At 41.9% G+C, this 6902-nt stretch overlaps 1 pseudogene; it reads left to right on the top strand.

The window, feature by feature from the left end:
* The first annotated feature begins 600 nt into the window (after window positions 1–600).
* On the top strand, window positions 601–5716 carry LOC121304746 (annotated as a pseudogene).
* The last annotated feature ends 1186 nt before the right edge of the window (window positions 5717–6902 follow it).

The raw sequence follows: 6902 nt of genomic DNA, 5'->3' as shown, positions 1-6902 counted from the left end.
ATGTGTTGAGCTTTACAAAAAATGTCCATAATAATAATAATAATAATAATAATAATAATAATAATAATAATAATAATAATAATGTTTAGATGCATTTTAGGTATTGTATAATTCTGCTAGATCAGGGGGGTCAAACTGGGCTCCTGGAGGGCCGCAGTGTCTCCTGGTTTTCGTTCCACCCGAACCCTCAATTACTCAGTTGGTCTAATGATTTGATTAACTGGACAAAGGCAACACTTCTCTTCAGGTCTCGCAATGTTTTATAGCTACTGTACCTTGACTCAAATGTTTTTTTGTTTTTTAATCATCAACTGTAAAAGACCTTGAAAAATATAAAACGTGTCCAATTGAACGAATAATTAGATCAATTGTGTTAATTGAGAGCTTGAGTTGGAATGAGATCCAGATGACCCTGCGGCCCTTGGGGACTGGAGTTTGACACCCCTGTTAGATAATAGCAGTTGACTTACACAGTAAACAGCAGAGTGTAACAGTAAGGGCTAGAATGGGTTAAATTTGGGGGCAGTGAGTTAATAAGCCTCTCTCGCCTTACCTCCCCCCAACTTCTTGAACCCTCGTTCCACATAACACAGTAGCCTGTTAGTGTCACACTGGGGGAAAAAAAGAATATTCAACAGGGGGTCTAGACAGTTGAGCCTATACTAGCAAGACCTCTGAAAATAAAGACAGAGACACAAAAAGCGAGGGACAGAGGGAGAGACACAGACGAAAACAAGAGAGGTATGTATTACTGAATGTCTCGTCGGGACACACAACACAGGAGGTGGGGGGCGCCGCAGGACACGTAACAGCACACATCTAACTAAAATGCAAAATAAAATAAACATATAGTGAAGCAAAAATGTAACTTTCCGTGAATTTACCATGCATGAAGCACCATGTAATCAACGCTATATTGTTTACAAATGTGCAGTTTTTAAGCGATAAATAGCCTGGCTAAACGGCGGTCGGGAGTTCAGTTCAGAAGCGACAGACAATCAAACCAAGTGCTAGAAGGACAGCGGGTCGGGAGAAGGGGAGAGGGAATTGGCTTGTACCGGGTTTGGCTGCTTGAGCGGGGCTGAAGAGTCTTGTTTCTGCGAGAAAGCCGCAGCTTCTCTCTCAGTAAAAAGTACCACGTAATAGGCCTAATATTTAGTTATAAAACGAATGCTGAATAAGATGTCTGTGTTATAAAGTACCAGCGCAACTTTTCATCAGTTCATACTGTATCAAGAGGGAGAGACAGAAACGGAAGTTAGACCGAGTACAGTTTACAGTTTGTAGGAGCGTTATATCCGAGTGTTCATCATTCTTTATATAGTACTGGTTACAAGATTTATATACTTTTACTAAAATGTAGTAAAACTTAAGAAACTTCTTTATCCAGTGACACGTTTGCATGTTTAAGTTTCGGCTTGTGTATTAAAAATGGGATCGATTATATATATATATATATATATATATATATATATATATATATATATATATATATATGTGTGTGTGTGTGTGTGTGTGTGTGTGTGTGTGTGTGTGTGTGTGTGTGTGTGTGTGTGTGTGTGTGTATATATATATATATATATATATATATATATATATATATATATATATAGATATATATATATATATATATATATATATCTATATATAATTATATAGATATATATATATATATATATATATATATATATATACATGTGTGAAACTATACTGCAAGCAGCATTCTATTTTTGCAGCTGTAATAAAAGGATGTGATTGTGAAGATCATATTTTTAAATCCATATTATTAACATAGGGCGTTCCATTCTCACATACACAGACTGGTGTTCTTCTGCATGTAGTAAATAATACCTAAAGTGTGTGCATGTAGTTACTGTACCAGTATTTCAATGAGTACGGTATCTTTTTTGCATGATTGTGATGACAGTGGTTTGAGGTTAGGGTTCGAGTTCACCACCTAACCCCGTAGTGGGTAATGATTTATTTATTTCAGTAATCCTACTGGGGTGGTTTCTGTGTGCTGTGTTTAAACGTTCACCCTCACTCTGCTCCCAGGATGAAGCAGCCCCTGATCTGTCTAGCGCTGGCACTGTCCCTGCTGGAGGTGTGTCTGTGCGCCCCGCCCAGGGAAAACTACAACCTCACAGGCGAGACAGACTGGGAGAACATTGACCTCAACAACTACGGGGACCTGTATGACTACGAGGACCTGGAGAGCGTGGTGGGAGAGAGAGAGAGAGTGAGCATCGCCTGCTGTACAGCACACAGTGCTGTTCACAGGGCCATTCTACTGGAACGGCAGTACATATATTTCAACGCATATATTTCAGCCTACAATTGACAACATTAAAAACAAAAAGCTAGAGAGTGCTTAAGGTGTTAAAAATGATAAATTATTTTAAAATTATATTATAAAAACAAAACAGTTTAACAAAACACACCTAAAGAAAAGGGCACATTGGCCAAAGTAAAATAACACACACACTAACAATTCCTATCAAAATAACGAGTATGTTTGTTCGCTGTAATACTGTAGCATTCGCTCTGTCTTTTTCTTTTACTCTAACATTCCTGTACTCTGAGCCCGAATGGGTCTTTTATACTTTGGCTGGAGCCTTAGTTACCTATTAAACAGTGACCTTATTAAGGCTTCAGCCACATTCTCACGAGCTGGGGATTCAACCCCATTCATGCAAACCACATTTTTATAAGACTGGCTTTTCACCGGTCTCAAATAATAAATGATAATTACAGAGAGCTTTCGACCGTCCACACACAAACATCATAATAATAATAATAATAATAATAATATACACAAGGGGGGGGCACCCTGTCACAGTGACCCACAAATCTCTTTGAATTGTGCACACTGTTCGGATTACACTTTTTAATTCCTTAACTTCATGATTTCTTGGTTTGTAGTAACACTTTTTATTTTATTTTATATGTTATATGCAGTGGGGAAGGAAATGGCAGCAATATAGACATAGGATGTGTTTTACAAAAGACACAGAATTCATTCAGGGCCTACAATCACAATTTGTGTGGGTGGTGGTGAGATATATCACTCTTCGGAAAGTCATTTTTGTTACATGAGCTGCAGGCTGACAGTTGGAAACTTGTTTTTGGGGGTAGATTGAAGTTGGGACAGTAGCACCACCTCCCAAAGTCACACCGGCCAGTCAGAATGTGCCACCGCCTGAAACTCCGCCTCCAGACCTGGAAGAGGAGGTGCCTCTTCACCCTCGATCCACGACCCCACCCCCCAGACTGGACTTTGCCGGACCAGGACTGTTCGGACCACAGACTGGACTGGGTGAGTCCTGGGACAGAACTGCGATGAAGGACTGTAGAAAATAACCTACAGCAGTTTCTAACAAAGTCATTTCTAGTGGTTTTTGTTTATTTTGTTTTATTCTGGCAGGAAAATATCTGACCGCCTGTCCTTGTTAGATATTATCAGATAATGGGTATGATGCATGCCTAATATTTATATCTGTATGTGGGAAAAAATGTGTCTGCTTCTGTCTTTTTGGCAATATTGCTTTTATGGCAATTTACTAAATATTGCTTAAGAACAAAATATAAAAGTGTGTCAAGTGTATGCATATGCACACATGTGTGAGCGTGCCTGTCTGCCTGCATGCATGCATGTGTGTGTGAGTGTGCACACGCGTGTGTGTGTGTGTTTGTGTGTGTGTTGGGTCTTCACATTATGCTCTTGTCTCCCCAGGCTTGCCAACCTGCCTGCTGTGTGTGTGTCTCAGCACTTCAGTTTACTGCGATGATGTGGACCTTGAGTACGTTCCTCCTCTGCCCAAAGACACTACCTACTTCTACGCCCGATTCAATAAGATCACGTGAGTCGGTGACAACGACTTTCTCAACCTGAGTACGTCCGCTGTCGTGCTCGTCTGTAATAGGTGTAGAAAGACGGGCCAGGCTTTTCAGCGACGGGTCAGCTGAGAGAATTAGAATACTGAGTTTAAGATTGAAATGCATTCTTAATTAGGGTCAGGGTTCAAAGAAAACGTTTCATGTGTTTCACACTGGCCCATCTTTCTGCACCAGGTAAAGAGCGTGGCAAGGCCGTTCTGCTCTTATGCCCTTTATTGTACATCTCTGAGTTATTGTGAGCACCCTGGGGGACACATCTTCACTGCCCTGCTGTGTGTTTCAGACAAGCTGAAGCGCATTGACCTGACTGGGAACCATATCACAGAGCTGGACGAGGATGCCTTCCTGAAGCTGCCCGCACTGCAGGAGCTCCTGCTTGCAGAGAACAAGATTCTGTCGCTGCCAGAGCTGCCAGTCACCATGCGATACATCGATGCCCGCAACAACCAGCTCCTCAGCGCAGGCATCCGTCCGGAGGCCTTCAAGGTGGGGAGGGGGGAGAGTCTGAAGAAAAACCAACAATTTCATTTTCAAACTTGACTGCACTCCTTACCAGACTCTGCACTTTGCGTGCATGTGTCAGGCGTTTTTTAGGGCTTTATCTTTTTCTTGTCATGTTCTGAACTTCAGGGGTATTTGAATATTGGCACACAGCCTTCATAATCCGAAAGGTAACTTACGTGCATGGTGACAGTGGGAAGGGCAACCACTGCAGTGCCATTCTACCAGAACCTCATACCAGTGCATCTGCCTTTACCCCTGAATACAGGTCCATTGCTTTGCTATTGCAAAGACTTATGTAATCTCTTCCTTTTTTTAGGGTTTGACGCAGTTAGAGTTCTTGTACCTATCCTATAACCGGCTTGACTTCATTCCTATACCGCTTCCTGAGAGTCTTCGAAGTTTTCATATTCAGGTACCAGTCATATTAATCATCCCTGTGTCACATTGTATTGTACTTTACAACTGCAGTTATCTGTAATGAGATATTCTGAAATGTGATACTTTGTACTGTGTTATTTTGTGACAATTGTAAATGTCCCTGGATAAGGGTGTCTGCTAATTAATAATAATAATAATAATAATAATAATAATAATAATAATAATAATAATAATAATAATAATATATCAACCCTCCTTTTGTCATTCATTGCTTGAGAGCCACTATGTCAGAATTAACAGAGACAAAACTTAAATACTAGTCAAACTATGATGAGAATGAAGGTTAATACCAACATGTTGAAAACCAGACAATACCAGACTTCACATACAGATAAGTGTAGTATAAATAGGGTAGAGTGGGTCTTGTAGGCTCTCTTTGTACAGAATCAGGGCAAGCGATTCTGAAAAACAAATGTAGAAACTGGACAAAACTACTGACTCGATATGGTATGAGTTATATGGAAATTACTCTATCTCTGTGGGATGGGATTTCTTTTTCTCACAGTCTTGTTTCTGTTTTTATCCGAAGCACAACAACATCCAGACGATGCACAGAGACACGTTCTGCAACCGCCACGACACCACTCACCAGCGGAAGGCGCTGGAGGACATCCGCCTGGACGGCAATCCCATCACCCTCAGCCACTTCCCTCAAGCGTACTTCTGCCTGCCGCGCCTCCCCACAGGGAGAATGCAGTGAGCCCCTCAAACGAGCCTGCACCCCAATCTAACCACTCAGCTCTCCGGCCCGTCTCCATACAACCCCAACATCCACAGCCCCTAGAACAATCCTCACCACAACACTCTGTAGAAAATAGTGTGTTATAATGTTTTCAACTGTGTTTGAGTAGAATCAAATAAACTTCTGTACAAGCTTTCAATTTGTCTGTTCTTTTATTATGATGATGACGATGAAGATTATTATTATTTTTATTCCTTATAAAATTTGATATTTATTTGATCTTTTGTATATATACAGTTTCAGGCATTCAAAATGCAGTAAATTCATTTCACATTCTCACCACATGAGGGAGACCTTTCTCTATTTTTCCCACACCAGCTGGCCCAGCTTCTCTTGATTGCGGACAAACCCAATCTGTAGATATCCTTCTCCACCCTCAAAACACCTGGAAGAGTTCACGCAAGGTTTGTCCCCAGGCTGCTGTCCACTTCACCCTCCGAGTCTGACACGCTCTTCTGTCTGTCATGGAACAATAAGATCGCTATTGGCTCCAAGGATAGCTTCTCCAATGCTGTATACAAACCTGAGGACAATTTAAGAAGACTCCTAGTCCACTAGACAACGGTTCGTTTTGAATGTGGAACCTGGACGCTATGGTGTGTGGGTCTCTAATTCTAAAGAGCTTTGCGGGGAGTCGTGTGAGAGTACGAGGTTAAGCTGTATAATTAGTCTGTGTTGCTTTTCCTGTGTGCACAGCTGGGGTCAGGGAGAGGACGCAGCAACTAAGCCCATCCACAACAACCTGCCACCAATAAGGGAAGGGACACATGACAGGGCTGCCACATCCGTCTGATGAAAATGACGATGAGCATACATTCTCAGCTCTCCAGCACTGCCACACAGCACCTTAACATTGAGCACTAGTCCAAACACTCCAATCTCAGCTCTCCAGTGCTGTCATTACCCTGTACCTTACTAGCGAGCCCTTGTAGGGAACAGGCATGAAAACCACTAGTGCAACAGAACAGGGTCTACATTGGATTACCAAGTGCACACAGTGCTGGATCAATATTTGTGGCAATCCAATGTTACACCATTGATTCCTAGGGGTAACACAGTATAATGGGATCCACTGGAAAGTCCCTGTAAGGGATCTCCATGTTAGTGTTACAGAGAGAGGAGGAGTGTCAGAGTCTGTGTATCAGGCAGGGTGAATACTGCCACTGTACAGCTTCACCGCCTCACTTCTGCATAGCTTTCAAGGTGACCTTGACAGACAAGGCAATCCCTGTTCATCCTATTGATTTATTCAGAGAAGACAGGGCTGGCTTGTGAATGCCTCTGATCTTCCCTCCCACACAAGGGGGTTGGGTGGTGCATT

The sequence above is a fragment of the Polyodon spathula genome, chromosome 39 (assembly GCF_017654505.1).
Source record: "Polyodon spathula isolate WHYD16114869_AA chromosome 39, ASM1765450v1, whole genome shotgun sequence".
In the NCBI taxonomy this organism is placed as follows: domain Eukaryota; kingdom Metazoa; phylum Chordata; class Actinopteri; order Acipenseriformes; family Polyodontidae; genus Polyodon; species Polyodon spathula.
The sequence above is the reverse complement of the archived record's forward strand: the minus strand, read 5'-3'. Positions and strand labels throughout refer to the sequence as shown.